Here is an 18622-nt window from a genome sequence, read left to right as displayed (position 1 = left end):
GCAAACAGCCAGGCGTGCAGGGCGGTGCGGGCCGCGTGATCCGTCGCGGGTGGGGACCGTGGACAGCGCAGGCTGCGCTCCAGGCCCCAGCCTGCTCCGCAGGCAAGCCTCCTCCCCACCCGCTCCAGCCGCGTCCAATCCCGCCCTGGGACTCTCGGGCTGCTGCCCTCCCCCCTTTAAGAGCCCTGCCTGCTCTCCTCCCACTTCGTGTGACAGCGCCTTCCCGCGCGCCTAGGGCGCTTCTCACGCAACCCGACACTGGGCCTAGGAAGAGACCTCTGACCCGGTGTCCCCTCTCAGTCCCTGAAACACCCCTCCACCCCACCCCCATTTCTGATTTCTCTGCCCCCAACCTCAGCTCCCGCAGCCCCAGCAGCCAGCCAAGGGCAGGTGGCCCGGGGGTCCCATGAGCCCACCCTGGCAGAGGCGCCTTGCCAGTGCCAGTACTGGCAGAGGGGACTCGACTCTTGGTGCCTCCGCCCATGACCCCGGGCTGGGGTTGCGGGCTTCTCACGAGAGCAGGGACTCCGTGGCAGCCCTGTTCTGCCTGCCTGGCACTGCTCGCCCAGTGGTGCGGGGGTGCAGAAATGTCGGAGAGAAGGCCGGTGTCTCCCACTGTCCCCTCCTCACACTGTCCTGGGACTGCTCTCTCACATCCTCCCTGGTGTGTTCTGCATTGCACACACAGGCAGCCTTGGGAGTGGGGGCCCCAGGTATCCCCAGCCCTTACCCTGTTCTGAGTCGGCACCTAGATGAGGTCCTTTCCTCCCCCCACCCCCAGAGCCACCACCCTCCAGTCCCCCTTCAACCCCCACCCGTGTCCCAGGGCTCCAGGGAAGGAGACAGGCACACACAGTCTGCTATAAAGGTGGGTCATCATATTGACTCCATGCTGCGGGTATCGGCAGTGTCTGAAGTCTGTCCAATAATTGCTTGAGCTGTCCTTGGCCGTACTCTCTGTCAGCTGTGGCGGCGGGGGGGGGGGGAGCACAGGGGATGGGGGACTGTGTTCTGATGGGTCTGTTGATTGGGAAAACACATTCAGAAAGAAACTAAATTTAGCTCTTTGTTCAACCTGTATCTTTTTTTCTCAGAAAGCCCTTTAGGTCCTTTGTCAGGGATGCTGTCTCCAGACATTCCTCCAGCTGGGGCCTGCCCTGTAAAATTAGGTGCCCAGCAGTCACCCCCTGAATTGACCGGGATTTCTTCCCATCCAGACCTGTATTTAGAAATTCTTGGAAGTAGGCAGAATGTGTATGTGAGACACAGGCACGTAAGTGTGTTTTAAATATAAAGGGCTCAGCGTGTGTGAGTGTTGTGTGTTCAGGGGTGAGAGGTCCCCAAAGAACCCAGCTTGAGAGAGTGGTAATGCTCCAGGGCAGAATCTGCCCCACTGTTGTGGTATTCTAGAAGGAATACTTAGCACACTGTGTTTATTATGTGGAAGTCAGTGTGAGCCCATCCTCGCCGGCCTGTCATTAGATGTAATAGGTGATGGAAAGATGGCCTAAATACCTGCAGTCCAGCCACTGAGTGCCCAGGTGTGCAGAGGCTAGAGCAGGACAGATGCCTTGGGGCATGGGCAGGTTTCACTGCTGGAGGGGAAGAGGAGGGTATTGCTGTGTAGATTTGTGGGAGGTTGGTCATTAGTGGGATTGGCCAAGGGCAGAATTTGTGTGGGGGGCATCCTGTGCCAGTGCCATCCTTGTCCTCCAGGTGTGGGGAACACCTGAAGGGGTTGGGTGGGAACATTATCTGACCCCATCTTAGGAAGACTGGTCTCATGCTAGGATTCAGGGTAGAAGAGGGGAGTCCCCACATAGGTGCCATGACTGACACATGGGTTTGAATGACTGACTGGGAAGGGGTACAGATGTGAGAAGTGATGAGAACTCAGCAGACTGATTGGAAATGGGTAGATAGTGGTTGTATGAGCAAGAACATTCTGAGGAGGCAAGCTTATGTGGCAGGAAGAATGGCAGTGAGATTCTGGCTGTAATTAGTGTGTGGTTTTGTTGTTGTGTTTTGGAAACAGGGTCTTGCTATATAGTCCAGGTTGGCCTTGAACTTGGATTTCCTCCTGCTTCAGCCTCCCATCTGCTGGGATTACAAGCGTGTGTCACCATGCCCAGCCAGTGTGTAGGTTTCTAAAGGACCAAGGTGGCAGTGTTTGGTGATTTTTTTTTTTCTTCTCTACTGCAGTGTTTTGTGGCTGAGCCCAGAAGAAACAGATGCATAATAGAATTGGTGCACTGGGATAGAGAGGCGAAAAGCTTTCAGCAAAGAGGGCTCTGCAGAGTCTGGGACTTGAGTTAGGAGGCCACAGGAAGGCTGCTGAGCCTGCCTCCTTCCCTGTAAAGTGGAGTAGACGAGGGCCGGGGATTTAGCTAAGTGGTTCTGCCGCCTGCCTCGAAAGCTCAAGGACCCAAGTTCCATCCCTGGTACCAAAAAAAAAAAAAAAAAAAAAAAAACTGGGGTAGATGAGACCATCGAACAGCAGCTAATACAGGGCCCAGCTTGTAATTGTTACTAAATACGTGACTGTAAGGATGAATTGTGAAGCTGCCCCTGTAAGTCTGTTTGAAAGCATCAACATTTACAGCATACCCACTATGTCCTAGATACTAGATACTCAACCTCTGGGAGCCCTGGTCCTCATTGCAGAGGCCTTGGAGAATGGGGCAGCCAAGCTTTCAGATGCTCAAACCAGAGGAGAGGTAGCATCGAGAGGTGGGTGGGGCCCTGGTTCTTCAGCAGCAGCAGCAGCAGCAGCAGCTATCAGCCAGCACTGAAGCACCATTCTGAGCCCTTTATGTGCTCCTCTCACTTAGTCTTCATGGCATTTCTTCGAGGAGGGATTGTTGGGTCTGTTGTGTTATCTTCCTTTTGCTGGACCTCGGTGTTCACTAAACTTTTGTGCCCTGTACTGAGGATTGAACCTAGGGACTTTACTCTGAACTATATCCCCAGCCCATATATATATAATTTTTAAAAGTATATATATATATTTGAGAGAAGGTCTTATTAAGTTGCCCAGGCAGGGCTCAAGCTTTGGATCCTCCTGCCTCAGCCTCCCAGAGTGTTGTGATTACAGGTGTGCACCACCACAGCCAGCTGCACGAAACCTTAAACTTGTGACTTCAGAGTCACTTGAGTTCTGTGTTTGTGGCCTTTGGTAAACTCTTCTCTGGTTATGAGTGCTTCCTCTCAGGTAGACTATGAACCTCCATTTGTGTCCCACTCTGATGGCCTCCTGTCCTCAAGTACAGTACAGAGAGGTGCAGATGGGAGGCTTTGGTGCAGCTGTCCCACCCACTGTGCAGAGGATGACTCATTCTGAGGGTGACTCCATGCTGTCTCCTGGCACCTGGGAGCAGACAGACCTGAGCTGGGGCTCTTGATCACTGGCTCTTGAAGGCTCCAGCCTCGGTCTGAGTGCAGTACTCCAGTCCAGCCTCCACTGTCTCTCTCAAGGGGAGCAGCTGGTGAAGCCACATGTGGTAGTTCCTGTTGCTTCGTAGCTTTACTCTTCTGTCTTTGCCCAGTGAAGTATTTGAGCCTCAGCAGGGACAGCTCCTGCTCTCAGGAGAAGTCTGAGTCACCTTTGCAGGCTGGCAGTTGTCCTCCCCAGCTGGGATTCTATTCTGCTTCTGAGTCCTGGACACTTTCTTCTGCTTCTTGTCACCTAGCGTCCCTCAGAAAATTTCTAATGCTTCTTAGGTGAGTTTTTTTTAAGACAGTCTGTGTAGTTCAGGCTGGCCTTGAACTCACTATGTAGCCCAGGCTCGCCTTGAACTTGCAGTTATCCTGGCGCCTCAGCTTCCCAAGAGCTGGGATTACAGTCGTGCACCACTACATCCAGTCAAGGTGGGTTTTTTTCTTAACCCTACTATTTAGGAAACTATTCTGCTTGTGTGCACTTGAGTTGCATGTGTGTGTGTTCAGAGGCAATTCAGGAAGAAAGCAATTTGGAAGTGGCTACTGGCAGCCAGGCCTAGTGGTGCATGCCTGTAATGCCAGCTAGTCAGGAGCCTGAGGTAGGAGGATCATGAGTTCAAGACCCCATCTCAAAAAAAGGAAGAAAAAACAAAATGAAGTGACCACTGAAGCATTTCAGTCCACAGGCAAGGAGGCCTCCCTCAGCAGCTGTGGTGCTCTTGAAAAGACTCCTTGCTGAGTGTCAGATGTCAGCTGCAGTGGTGCCAGTTGTCATCTCCTTGCCACCTTGGGTTGTAGGCCCAACCCACAGGATTCCTACTGTGATGTCCCCACACACCCCAATCCCAGCTCAGTCACCTGGCCTCTGCTCCCAGGGTAGAGCAGGTGCTACAAGGAGGGCATTACAAGGGACTGTTTTAAGAAGTCCAGGTGAGTCTAGGAGGTGTTCTGGACCAGGACGTGGGGGCTGTGCTGTGTCTCAACTTCTTTAATGAGCCTGGCCTTGGAAATTGTGTCTCTGCAGGCAGACTGACAGCCACCTGATTAGTTTGGGGAACCTGAGAGTGCATGAAATAATCGTCCATTTGGCTTTGGAAATCTTTGGAGTGTCTGGGCCCGTGCAATCAGGCAGATGGTTATGAGAGGCCTGACGGGCTCAGTTGTGGTGGTTGGCAATGTACCTGGGCTTTAGATCAGCCGGTACTGTTAAGACAGTTGTCTTGGCTGGACTCTTTCTCCAGGAAGGAACCTTATGCTTCCTGTAAGCATTCTGCTCGAGAAGTCCTCACAGCGACTTGTTGCCAGACCTTAAGAGTTTAACCTCCAACTATGGAGGACCAACAACAGTGATGAGAAACCTTTTAGAGACCGAGTGCCCAAACTGTAACCCAGAACCCACTTATTTATACCAGAATACCAACACTGCAGTTAAGCCTGAATACTGAAGTTTAGAAAAACAGCTCGTACAACGTGTCATGACATCACAGAGGGCTCTGCGTGCCCTCTGTGGCACACATGCCATAGGTTTGTCACCACTGATCTAGAATCTTGTACCTTATAGCCTGCTGACCTCAGTTTTTCTTTTCTTTTTTTCTTTCTTTTTTTTTGGACAGGGTCTGGCTATGTAATTCAGGCTGACCTTGAAGTCACTATGTACCCGAGGCTGGCCTTGAACTTGTAGCAAACCTCCTGCCTCAGCCTCCGAAGTGCTGGGATTACAGGCTGAGGTTACAGGCTGGGATTATAGGGATCGGCCACCACGCCTGGTTTGACCTGTTTTTGATGGAGGTACTAGTTGCTCATTCGGGAACTGCACTGGTCTCTGCTCATGTGCCTGCCTTGCTAAGATACACCCGTTTGCCATCTCAGTGCCAGAGGAGCTAGCTAGAGTGATTTCATAGACTCACTCCACTGTCTTCCTACATCCAGAGTGGAGTTGTGCATTCCTGTTAGTATGTTAGCTCCTGGGGTCCCCATTTCTTCCTTGCAGTCACCATTCTTTAAGTGATCAGCATGAAACTTTCCAGCCACCTGTCCCACTTCCTTCTCAGATATTCAAGCCTGGAGCAGATGCAGGAAGGCATTCTTCTTAATACTAATGGACAGTGTGGACTCTTGTAGCAACCCCGACAGAAGGCTTTCCTTTATCCTCAGTGGTGTTTATTCTGGTCCAGAGTGTCTCCTGCTTTCAAGATTACCCTTGAAATTTCCTGACCTTCTAGTTTCTTGTGATACTTCATAGGTTCCCAAGTCCCTTAAATCAGCCACTTCTTTCTGCATAAAACAATTTGCATAAAACAACTTGGCTTGGGCCCGGGATTTAGCTCAGTGGCACCGTGCCTGCCTCGCAAGCACAAGGTCCTGAGTTCAATCCCCAGTACTCCAAAAAACCAACAAAACCCCCAAAACAGCAACAACAACAACAAACAACTTGGCTATATTTTGGCGGGTTGGGGTGGGATGGGGTGGTGGCTATTGGGGATTGAAGCCAGGGCCTTAGCACTGAGCTGTATTCCATCTCCTTTCTTTTTGAGACAGGGTCTCGCTATGTAGCAGAGGCTGATTTTGAACTCACAGCAATCCTCCTTCCTCAGCCTCCCAAGTGCTGGGATTACAGGCAGGCATGCATCACCACGCCTGGCCTCCTTTCTATTTTATTTTATCTTGTTTTGGTACCAGGGCTTGAACTCAGGTCCTTGTGCTTTTCCGGCAGGGGGTGAAACCACTGAGCTAAATCCCCGGCCCTCCTTTCTATTTTTTGAGACAAAGTCTTGCCAAGTCACTGAGTTGCCCAAGTTGGGCTTGAACTTGCAGTTCTGCCTCAGCCTCCCAGAGTGCTGGGATTAAAGGTGTGTGCCACTGTCTCTAGCTACAGCTTGGGTTTTAAAGTCTTCTAAAGTCCAGTGCTGCTCACTAGTCTAATCTCAGCCTTCCCACCAGCCCTCGGCTCCCTGTTTTCATCTGCAAATGTGACACACGTTCTGTTTTTGAATTTGGCCATGGTTCTTCCTTACACCCCCAAGGTCTGCAACCTTGCCTGTCTTTGAAGGCATCATTTGTTTTGAGAACTGGACACTTCCTCCTGCCTGCAGCTCCCAGCTTGAAGTCCATACCTTGCGCTGTGCTCAGGATGGCACCATTCAGGTTGACTCTTATTCCCTCAGATGCTTTCACATACATGGATGGTTTCCAGCACATTGTGAGACTGGAAACAGCATCTGTTGTCATAATCTCTGTTCTCTCTCTCCTTCTACTCCCTGGTGTACCACTGGGTTGATGTTTTGTTACTCTGTGAACATTTGTCAGTCATATTTGGAAGCACTTAACTCTCCTTCCTAACTTTTTGTATAAAAACATTTTAGAGCTGGGAGTGGTGGTCACACCTGTGATCCCAGCACTTAGAAGGCTGAGGTACAATGATTGCTGTGAGTCTGAGGAGAGCCTGGGCTACATAGTGAAACCCTGTCCCAATTTTTTTAACAAAAGTTGCAAGCTGGGTGTGGCGGTGCTCACCTGTAATCCCCGCATGAGGGAGACTGAGGCAGAAGGATCGACGAGAGTTAGGCCAGCCTGAACTACACAGCAAGACCTTGTATCAGAAAACCAAAAGAAAGAAAAGAAAAAGTTGCTAGACTAGTGTGATAAACATCTATATATCCTTAGTATTTGGCACATTTACTTCAGATACACTGGCACCCACAACATACATTTCAGAGCCATTTGGGATTTAGTTTCACTCATCTTTCTATTTCACCCCTAAATTCTCCTCATGTATTCAGTAGGATGTGTATTTCTCTGCACAGCCACACTATAGTATAAGTTTACTCTCAGCTGGGCCTTGTAGTGCACACCTGCAGTCTCTGCATTCTGGGAGGCTGAGGCAGGAGGATTTCAAGTTCGAGATCCTGTCTCAAAAAAAAGAGAAAAAGATAACTGGGCTGTAGCTTGATGCTATGGGTCAATCTTCAACCCTCCCCAAAAGATTGTATTAAGAATTAAATTCAGGGCCTGGGATTTAGCTCAGTGATTCCACTGCCTGCTTTGCAAGTGCAAGGTCCCAAGTTCGATACCCGGTACAAAAAAGAAAAAATTAGATACAAAATACTATGCAATGTATGCTCATGTGCAACACTGCAGGTGGCCCAGTGTGACCTTGGTGGCTGCATTCTTCCCACCGATTGTGTGTTATAGTTGCTGTGCACCTTGTCTTTCCTTGATCTAGACCGTGCCTGCAGTGTGTGTTGTGCTTTGCGACACTGTCAGTGAAGTTGGGCCGTTCATTTACAGAAAGTCCCTTAGAGTTGTTTCCTCTGATTTGACCCATACCAACTATAGTCTCTAGGATTTAGGTGGGGCTGCATGTCTGTTGAACCATCAGTCATGCAAGGGCCACTGCGGATCTGTTTGTGCCATGATTCCTTGCTGAGGGGATCCCCAGGTTTTCTTCACTGTAAAGATAATTTCTTCTTTGTGATAAGTGAGGGTTTGTTATTGTTTTTTTTTGAGACAGGGTCTTGCTTTGTACATCAGGCTGGCTCTGAACTCACTGTGTCACCCAGGCTGGCCTTGAACTTGTGGCAACCTCCTATATCAGCCTCTCTCCTGAGTGCTGGGTGCCACCACACCCAGCTCTTACAGATTATTATTATTTTTGTTTTCTACCAGGGATCAAACTCAGGACCTTGCACTTGAGAGTCAGGCAGCGACACAGATACACACTGAGCTAAATCCCCAGCCCTCTTATAGATTCTTTACCCTGGAGTCAGAAGCTTGTTCTCTGCAGCTTTGGCCTGGAGGAGTGAGGTCCAAGTGTGGATGGGGTTGGTGATTGTTGTAGGTGGAGATGGAAGGGTGGGAATAAGCCAGAGACACTTTTCCCACAGGTGTCTTGGGTGACAGCTGGGCCCTTAACCATTCTGCAAGGCTGACCCCAAATCTGCCATGCAGGATTCCTTCCCACTCACCCATTGGCTCAACACATGCTTAGTGGCCGTGGCCTCTGATGCGGGCACCATCCCCAAGCATTGTGCTAACTGCACAGACACAGTGGAAAGTAAGGAGGACACTGTCAATGCTTGCATGAGCTTGTAGTCCGTCAAGGCAGAGAGGCCAGAAATTAGAACATCATCACTTACACATGTGTGAAATTAATGAAGGAGAGAAAGCATGGGGAAACTGAGGATGGGAGCCAGCCCCATGCAGGGCTGGCATAGGACAGGAGAGGGAGCCAGGAGCTCTAGGTGTGTTTGGGCACTACAAAGCAGCCAAAGTGACTGGGGTCTGTGATCACAGGCATGCAGGTGAAGACACAGTAGACTGAGCCAGGTCACGGGAGGCCTCAGGGCTAGCGTGGAGCATGTAGGGGTTGCACTTAGGCTCCTGGTAAGAGATCCTCCTTTCAGAGAGGCACTGGACAGCAAGTAGCATTTTGTGGCAGCTTTAATTGAAATCTGCAGGGGCTGTCTGTGCATGGCATGGCTGGTCTGAGAGGGGTTTGTACCCAGAGGAACTACTGTGACATCTGTACCTACTTGGTGGCTGCCACAGAATGCAGTCAGGAGCCACTGATCCAGAGGAATTCTGTGCCTCTTCTGGATGAGCCCTGAGACACATGCTTCTTCCCACTGCAGAGCACACCTGTGTGTTTTTTGTGTGAGCTCAAGAGGTCACGTTGTGAGGGTCTTGTTACCAAGCAGCAAGGCTGGGTGGATGTGGAGCAGAGGGACAGCTTGGACACGGACTGCAGGGTGTCTTGGGTGGGGAGTGGCACAGAGGATGCATGTGGCATGTGCCAGGACCAGCAGTGCAGCAGTGACGTGACCAGGGCCGGCTGCAGCAGTTGAGTCCTATGGGATGAACCGTGTGGGAAGGAGGCATCCTCCTGGTCACACTTGCATGCTCAAGCTGTGTCCCCAGTGCCCTCGGTTAACCCAGTCCTGAGGAGAGCACTGTGTGTCACAGACTGGTTACAATTATATCTCCCTGTTCTCCCAGCAGCTGTGTAAAGTACATATGACTCTCCAGGGAAACCTTACCAATGGCCTTCACTGCTGAGAAGCCTGAACAATAAAGAGCTGCCTTCCAACCCAAATATCATTAGGCTTTGTAGGCTTTGCCCCAGTTCAGGCTCTGGCAGAGCTATTGTTTGCACTTACATGCGATGTTTTTGGTTCCCTTCCTCTGGAGTTTAGTTTACTTCCTGTGCCTCTTTCTGATAAGCCATCCCCATAGTTGGACTTGGTATGTGAGTGTCCAAAGGAGAGTTGTGTGGGACCTGCCTGTTCTTCTAGAAAAGTGGAGTCCTAGACCCTGCTACTGTCAAGCTGAGCAGCAAAGGCTCTGGGCCATGACTTTCCTGGGTTCCAAGAATATTCCAGTTTGTTAGCATCCCAGTGCCTTTCCCCTGCCCCATGCTGGGGAGGAGGTGGAAGGGCCTCAATTTCCCCCCATGGCCTCCAGCCAGCCAGAGAGCAGTGAGCTCTATCTCTCTGAGACTCTGAGTGTGTAGCCTTAAGTTAGGCTGGAGGGTAAGTTAGCAGAAACAGCTCTGCCTGGTCCCAGGGAGCCTGAGAGCAGGGCAACTGCCTGCACCCAGGCCCAGGAAGCAGGGTTGTCCTGTGAGTAAGTAGGAGTCCAAGCCTCATTGCTCGGACCACTCAAACCCAGCAGAAAGAGTGTGATGAATAGCAGGAATGCAGAAACAGTGAAAGCACGGCTCTCCTTTGCGTGACTTCACAGTTGAAGAGCGTGCATGAAGTTGGGCAGCTGCATGACTTGTCTGACAAGTTTGGGGCTGTTAATGACTTAGGACTCATGAACATTCATTCAGCTTTCACACACTGCAGTCAAGGCCTCCTAATTAGTTCTGATAATATTGCATGTCTGAAGCAAGCCATAAAAATGACAGTTTTAATCAGTTGTTGACTTGCAAGGTCAGTCTGTAGCCTTGAGCATCTTGACAGCTGGGACATCAGCAACTGACATTTCAGAGAGCCATGGGAGAAGAGATTCCATGCTTCTGTTGATGCTCTTTGTTGTACTCACCCCAAACAGAAGTAGACACAGGCAGGTGGAAATACTCAGCCCACAGGATGGTGTGTTTTGACACATTCACATGTTGTATTAACAGACACAGGCCTTGGTGGTGCAGGATAGGTCTCTGTCCTTGTCTTCCTAGTGGTGAAACACGCTGCCATCCCTTGCACTGTGCAGTGCTGACAGTAGTGCAGAGGATTGCACAGCTCCTAGATGCATTGTTCTACATGACCTACGAGTGAGGTAGGTTCTCCTCTGTGGGGCCTGGAACAATGGGACGGTGACAAATGTACCGAAAACTTAACCATGGAATTGACCCGTTCCAGAACAGCACAGTGTTTACACCATTGATAGGTTTGCACTCTTGATGATGAGAGCTCACCTGGGTGGATCAGAGTAGTGGGAGCAGGTGGAAGAGGCATTCATAGCTTGATGTAGCAGAGGACACAGGACCTAACAATCATCTGACCCCACTAGACAGAAGCAGGCCCATGCATTTCCACAAGGCCTGCTCCAGAGGTGCTGTGCATTGTTCCCCATCAGCCAGCAGAGTCGTGGGTCTCTGGCAGGGGTGTGCTCCCCAGGGCCAGCTCAGAGGCTTTGACGTTTACAAGATGACATTGGCATCCTGGAAGGAAGGAGCCTTGGCTGTTCAGGAAGAGCTGCCGGTGCAGGTTGCAGCACTGAGGTTGCAGTTTTTCTCCTGTCTTGCATTTCTGGAGATGGCCCTGCAGTGTCCCCAGTGTGCTGGAACTGAGCTGCACGGCAAGGATGTGGTCTTCCTCAGTACGCCAGCTGCTGCCAAGTCCTTCTCATACTGTGCTTCAGTGACAGGTCCTCCAGTGCCTTTGTAGAGTTGTCATTGTGGTTGATAAAAACTGCTGGAGTTTTCTAAGTAGGTTAAAGCAAATCCTACGTTACTTGCGCCATTTTCTTTTTCCTGTGCCGTGTTGGGTCACACTCATCCCAAACGGGGAGATCATCTGAGGAAACAAGTTGCTGGTTGAAGTTGTTTAGCAAAGAGGCAGGGCTGAGTAGTAGAAAGAAGCCAGAGGTCAGACAAAGGTCTACTATCTAGAATATATAAAGAACCGAAAAAAATCTGACCCCCCAAATTCAAAGACCCAATCCAAGAATGGGCATCTGAAATGAACAGACATTTCTCAGACAAAGAAGTAAAAGCAGCAAATAAACATATGAAGAAATGCTCAACATCACTGGTCATTTGAGAGATGCAGATGAAAACAACACTGAGATTCCCCCTCACTCCAGAAAGAATGGCTGCTATCAAGAAATCAACCAGTTTCGAAGCCTGCTGCGCAAGTGCAAGGACTGGGGTTCGATCCTCAGTACCAAAAAAAACAAAAACAAAAAAAAAGATAAGAGAATCAACCAATGGGGCCAGGGATTTAGCTCAGTGGTTTTGCCACCTGCTGCACAAGTACAAGGACACAAGTTTGATCCCCGGTACCAAAAAAAAAGGGAAAGAAAAAAAAAAAGAAATCAACCAATAGCCACTGCTTGTGGGGAGTGGGGAGAAAGGAACCCTTCTCCATTGCTGGTGGGAGTGCAGACTGGTGCAACCACTGTGGAAATCAGTATGGAGACACCTCAAACAAATAGGACTAGAGGTCCCATCTGACCCAGCTATTCCCCTGCTGGGTATCTTCCCAAAAGAATTAAAAGAATCATACCACAGTGATATATGTGCACCCATGTTTATAGCACGGCACAGTTTGTAATATCTGAAGCTTGGAAGCAGTCCAAGGGCCCATCAACTGGAAACTGGATAAAGAAGATGTGGGGTTTTTTAAAACGGAGTACTACTCAGCCATAAAGAACAAGAAACTAGAGACATTTATAGCTAAATGGATGCATATTGAGGCCATCCTAAGTGAAATAAATAGGACACACATGTATAAATACCAAATAGTTTCTCTGGTGTGAGAAACTGATAGTGTAAATAAGGATTAAAATGAATAATTGATAATTTGAAATAGGAAGAAAAGGTCCAAAGGGGTAGGGGAAGTGGGAGAGGATGGGGAAAGGAAAGAAGGGAAAGGAAAAATTATGAGGAAAAAAAAAATGGAAACAAAGTCTATGTAAATAGAGAAGGGCAGAGCGGGTGGAGGTCACACAGACAATGGGGAAAAAATAAGAACCCAGATACATCATGTGCAGGTACAAGCAGCCAATGATAAATGTAAACATACTGTATACCTACAATGTACCAATCAAAGAATTTAAGCAGAATAAAAGCCAGAGGAAGTGGGGAGTAGAGGAGCAGCACAAGGCTTCCTGCCTTGAAATTGACTAGAAAGCAAGGTGGGGGTTGGAGGGTCCTTTAGTGTCTGCCCCACCTCTGACTGACTTTCCTAGGTCTAAGCACACCCCAGTCCTGGCCAGAGGTCGAGCACGTTTCTGCCATGGGATGGCCCCTCACACACGTGACGATCTGTCCCTCCCATCTTTCCCAGGCTCAGCACTGCTGTTCTTTGAGGGTGAGTGTCAAGACTTTGAAATTCCTCCAAAGATGGACCCCTAAAGCCCAGCATGGTGGCATACGCCTATGATCCCAGCATTCAAGAGATTGAGGCAGGGGGATTGCCACAAGTTCAAGGCCAGCCTAGACTACACAGTGAGACCCTGTCACAAAACAAAAAACCCCAAAGGTGGAGCCTGAACTGGGCCCAAGGCAGTCCTGCCTCATCAGGCCATTATGGGGCTTCTGGGGGGCAGTCTGTGGATCTAGGCCCCTGCCTATACTGGTTTGGGGGAGGATGCACTCCATCCCGTCACCAGCACTTGCTGTGGGTCACCCCGTGTGGCTCAGCCTCTTGGAGCCCAGTGCCCCTACAATGGTGAAGGGAACAGGAATGGACTTCACCACTTTTTTTGCCCTTGGCCCAAGGTAGAGAGAGAAGCAACCACTTCTAAGAAGCAGGAAGGTAGCAAGCTCCCCAAGTAAAAAACATACCCCTGCACAGTGCTAGCCAGAGGCCCGGGGATCCCGGGCCACACCTCTGCATCTCAATGTTGGTAAAGAAGCACCCATCCAAGCGAGGGCCCAGCCCCAGCCATAGTGCCAGCCCCTCTGGCTGTAAAGGGCTGGGGATGGGCTGTGTGCCAGAGCCTCCCAGGCCCTGGACATCTGGGCACCTGTACTGTACATGCCAGGGCTGGGGCCTGAGCAGGACAGAACCACGCAGAGCTCCAAGGGGCCCAGACAAGGCTCACATCCTCTAGGGAGCCTCAAGGTCCTGCTGCCTCTGGACCTTTCTACTGTGGCCACACCAAGACAGACACTGGGGCACCCAGGGGACAGAGAGCTGAGATGGGCCCCATCGTGTCCCCAGTCTTCCGACACTCTCCTGCCAAAGCTGCATGGTGCTGCCAGGGGAGACGGGGCTCCCGCCTCGCCCGTCCTCATCTCATTCATGTTCCACACTTGCCTAGCTCCTGTGCCAGGTTGAGGAGGGATGGATCAGGACCAACCTCAGCGCCAGGAGCCAGGGCAGGCTCAGCACACTACACCACACACCACACAGATGCTCACCACCATGTTCCCCATCAGAAGGACGGAGTTTCAGGCACCCCCGGGAAGTCTCATGAGCAGTGCGGATGCTGCCTAAGCCAGGACCTAGGCAGAGCAGCCGGAGGCCCTCCCTCTCCTCTCCAGCCCTCGGCGGGGGAGCTCGTGCTCACCCAAAGTCCCCCCTGAGCCAGCCTGGGGCCCGTGTCCCTGGTGGGTGACAGTGCCTGCCTGGTGTCCCTCTACTCACGGCAGCCACAGGCCGCTCTGCAGACTTGGGTGGAAGCTATCAGCTTCCCTCCACCAGCTGCCTGGAGTGGGACAGCCCCTGTGGGCCTCTCAGTTCCCTGGTCTATACAGCAGGCGGGGAAGGGAGCTCCCAGTTAGCTCCACCTGATCTGGCAGCCGGACACACCCCTTCCTAACACCCGGCCGCGGAGGGACCTGGGAAAACCCGGGAGCAGGGTGCCATGCTAGGAAAGCCCACTGTCACCTCCACTGAGGATGGACGCCCTGCCTGGTTTCCTCACCCCAGGGTCAGAAGTCTCTTGGTTTAGGCCTGGTCTCTCCTAAGACCAACGTTGACAGGTTCAGTCCCAGGCTTCTAGCAGGGATCAGAGAGGTGGCTGGGCCCCAGGTGGCCTGGGACCATTAGGGCCTCCGGCCGGAACCAAGGGACAGGTCAGAACCACACAGGCCGGGGCACCTGCAGGGAGGCCAGGGCGGGAACGGTCAAACTCCCAGGGGCCAAGCCCACGCGGGTCTTCTTCCGAGCTGTGCCCCCTCCCACCCCAAGGTGCACACGGGGTGGGGGTTCGGCTGACCTGAAACGAGTCCCCGCAGGGTCTCATGGTGACGCCCGGTGAAGTCGAAGCCGCGACGCGGGCTCGGGTGGGGGATGGGAGTGGACGCGCGGCGGGCACGAGTGGGGCGCCGGCCTCCCCTACTACGGGCGTCCCGCCCGCCGCCAGGCACTCACCTTCTTCGGGGCGCTGCGGTCCGGGCCACATGGGCGGATGGAGCATGCGGGGGCGGGGCGAGAGCTTGCAGGCCAGCCTGTCTATGGCCCCAGGCGTCCTCCTGCTGTGAGAACCAGGACTCTGTCCCCAGATTCTGGCTTCCTCCAGGGCGGGGGTGGATGTGGGGAGACTCCTGCTCCCAGCCAGGGTCACAGGGAGGGCTGGGAACTTGAACTTCGCGATGCCACCTCATGGATGGGGAGCCAAGACCCTGCCCGGAGTTTCCAGGGTCACCGTGGGAAATGAGATGCCAAGTGGGACCCAGGCCAGAGCCCCCACCATGTCCCAGGCCAGGAGGCTCTGTCCAGCCCCCCAGCTCTGGCTTCTAGGGGGGAAACTGGTGCCCAGGCTCAGCCGGCAGCAGCCTGGCAGGGACCAGAGCTGTCCTGTACGGGCAGGTGGCAGCATGGAGCTGCCCACCTCCAGCTGCCCTCCTCCCTCTGCCCTGTCTCGGAGGCCCCAGTGTGGTGGGGGAGGCCCAGGAGCTGGGGGTGTGGGCAAAGGTGTGGGTGCAGGTCTACAAACAGAACCCAGGGCTGCGCATTGTGGGGCGAGGATCCCCACCCAGCTGTGTGGCCCGAGGCCTGAATGTGATGTAGACAGCTCCAGCTCGGCCTCTTCACACCTGTTCTTCCCTGGCTCATCTGGCTCAGCCCCTGGGGCCCTGGCCGGCCTCACCCAGCTGCTCCTCAGGGGGCCAGCACTTGGCCAAGCCCCACAGGGGGGCGATTAGGGAGACAGGGATGGGGGGCGTGAATGAGAAGGGCCCTGGACTTTTGGGGGCCCCAGCCCAGCTGCAGAGGGCTCAGGGTGCCCAGGTGCAATGTTCTGTCCAGGTGGTGGGGACAGGGAATACCAAAGGAAGCACAGGGGACTCAGGCATCCCAGGGCCGGGTGTGGGGGGTCGAGGCCGCCCCACCGGGAGGTGACCTTCCTTCTTTCCTCAGCTCCTTCTCACGTGACCTTCTGGAAGGGGCCTGGGGCCCATTGTTCCCTGGCAAGCTAGCACCCCTGTCCGCCCGGCTGCACAGGGCAGAGAAGGAAGTGGGCTGGGCCGGGCCTGGTGAGATCCAGTGCGAGGTGTAGGGTGCCAGGAACACAGGCTCACACGTCTGTGCCCCACCTGCACGAGGGTGTGTGTGCCACACCGGCCCCTGGTGCTTCATGGTTCCTCATTGCATCTCCAACAGGCAGTGGGGTGGGATTATCACCCCAGCTGCAGGGCGAGAGCATCTGGACTAGGAAAGCTTCTGCAGCTGGCCCAGGCTTAGTGGATTTGGACCCAGATGAGGCAGCCTCCAGCCTCACTGCCTGTCCCTCCCTAAGCCCTGAGTGGGATGGGGCTTACCTGAGTCATGGCCAGGATGGAGTGGGCAGTGCAGAGATGCAGGGGTGGCCTGGGGAAGCCATCAAGCGTCACCACCATGTGCAAACACCAGAGAGAAGTGGCTGGGTGTGGTGACACACATTTGTCATCCCAGCACTTGGGAGGCTGAGGCAGGAGGAACCCTGTAAGTTCAAGGCCAGTCTGTACTACTTAGTGAGACCTTGTCATGAAAGAAAAAACAAACTAAATCATTTTTAAAAATTAAATAAACAAATGCTGGTCTAGGAAAATCCATCCTCTCCATCTCCTGGCCCCGCCAGACATTGCACTCCCTACTGTTTCAGTCTGTGCTGGCCTCAGGCTCCTTTGTCACCTGAGCAGTCCTTTCCCGGGGAGTAAACTGTCCCAGGGCAAGATTCACTGGGTGGATGTGGAAGGGGACCCCAGGGACTGGGTCCATTTGCACAGGGACCAGGGGACTCTTGGGGAAACCACCCCTGAGGGTGAAGGGTCAGTGTTCCCTGCAGGAAGAAGTGAGCAGGTTTGGGGGAAGGACGGTGGCCCAGGAGGTCCAGCTCAGAGTCTCAGCGAAGGCTGGGAACAAGAGGAGGGTGCGTTAGACTCCATGTGGCTCCTGTGTCGAAGCAGCTTTCCTGTGTGTCACTGTCTCTCCTGGGTCTGCTGTGCTGTCCCCTGGCAAGAGCTGCTTCTGCCTCCAGCTGCTCACCTGCCTGCCACCCCTGAGTCAGAGTGGAACAATGCCCCAACGAGGCCCATTGCCAGTTGACCTGTGAGCCCTGACCCATAAGCCTGGCTCATAAATGAGCCTGGCCCAGCAGACTCCTCTCTTGACCACATGGTGTCTGTTCTATGGACATTGTCCTAACGGTGCGGGAGACAGGCCTGGGGTGTGGGGTATGGTCCTGAGCCTCTCAGCCTCCACTTTGCAGCTTGTAACCTCTGAGCCCTGGTTCCATTCCAAGATGACCTCATGGTGCCCACTTCCTGAGGTTGACGTGAGGAGAGCCCGAAAGAATGTGTGTGTCCAGGAAGGGCCAGGACTGAACTGGCCCATCTGTCCCTGGCCTGCGGTGGGGACAGGATAACAAGCATAGGGGCAAAGTCTCTGTCCTGTTCTTTCTGCTCTGGGAGAAGGGGCCCTTTTTACAGCCGGTTAAAGATTGGCCAGAGGTATGTGAGACGCTCAGGCTAGCACTGGTCCACTGAAGGCCGGGCAGAGTGGTGGCCAGTGGATAACCAGTGGACCAGTGGCCAGTGCAATCTGTCCTTGAACCTCCCGAGGGGCCTGGGCCTTGCTGGATCTTGGATGGACACGTGGCAGCATCACTTACTTCATTTCATTTCTTTTAATTGTAAGACAGAGTTTTGCTCTGTTGTGCGGGCTGGCCTTGGACTCACAGCAATCTTCCTGGCTCAGCCTACTGAGTGCTGGGACTGCAGGTGTGCATCACCTCACCTGGTTTAACATCAAATATTTTATATGTGCAACAGGGGTGCATAGGGGAGTCTCCTTCCACTCCAGGAGCTCTGGAAGAGGCGCTATGTTGCCCTCAGTCTGGGGTTCCTGGGGCTGGGCCATGTCTCTGCCCTCAGACAGGGGGGACTCTGAGTGCCAGGCTGTGTCTTCCTGCTGGATAGCAGTCCTTGGGCAGGAGCATTTCTTCCTTCCCTAGGAATATGACGTCTGGTGCTGGTTGCACCCTGTTCCCCCTCAGGTGGGATCCCCAGGACAGAGCTGTGCCCATCTCTGCTGCGAACTGGGCTGGCTCTCTCCCAGCTGCAGGCTCCTTGCCTGTGCCCTGGGTTTGAGGACATAGATGAGTAGGACCTGAGGGGTGCTTCCTCCCCTGGGACCCAGCACCGAGCATCTGCCTATACTTTTGAGATGTACTATTGTCTTCAAAGCCACAACAGCTGTGATTATTTCCAGAATGGTGGGCAGTAATGCCACTGGAAGAACTCTTTCTTTTTAAAAAAGTATTGGGAATTGAGCCCAGGTTGCTCTGAGCTACATCCTCAGCCCTTCTTTGTGTCAAGACAGGTCTCCCTAGGTCACTAGATAGCCCAGGCTGGGCTCAAACTTATCATCCTCCTGCCTCAGCCTCCCAAAGTGCTTGGGTTACAGGTGTGAGCCACCGCACCCGGAAGGTTCTGTGGGTTCTGACAAATGTATGACCAATGGTTGACCACCACCACGGTATCATAGGGTGTAGTGGCATGGCCCTAAACTTCTGTCTGCTTTTGCTTGCC

The 18622-nt window shown here is 52.9% G+C and overlaps 1 protein-coding gene and 1 long non-coding RNA gene across 7 annotated transcripts in view; one reads left to right on the top strand and one right to left on the bottom strand.

Annotated features, from left to right (window-relative positions):
• The window catches only part of Edc3 (enhancer of mRNA decapping 3), a 231312-nt gene that overhangs the window by 128843 nt on the left and 83847 nt on the right, over nt 1–18622 (top strand). The gene's annotated exons all lie outside the window — the stretch shown is intronic.
• Nucleotides 8860–14991, bottom strand: LOC147821877 (uncharacterized). Of its 2 annotated transcripts, none has more exons than XR_015446470.1 (2): nt 14830–14991; nt 8860–11503 (listed from the first exon to the last, which is right to left on the bottom strand). It is a non-coding gene; the product is annotated as an uncharacterized LOC147821877 (long non-coding RNA). The 2 variants fall into 2 exon arrangements; XR_015446469.1 differs by lacking the exon at nt 14830–14991 and adding an exon at nt 14256–14527.

Source organism: Heterocephalus glaber, unplaced genomic scaffold (genome assembly GCF_053883595.1).
Source record: "Heterocephalus glaber isolate CG9 unplaced genomic scaffold, H.glaber_assembly_v1.0 deba00001689, whole genome shotgun sequence".
Classification (NCBI taxonomy): domain Eukaryota; kingdom Metazoa; phylum Chordata; class Mammalia; order Rodentia; family Bathyergidae; genus Heterocephalus; species Heterocephalus glaber.
This window is presented reverse-complemented; position numbering and strand designations above follow the sequence as displayed.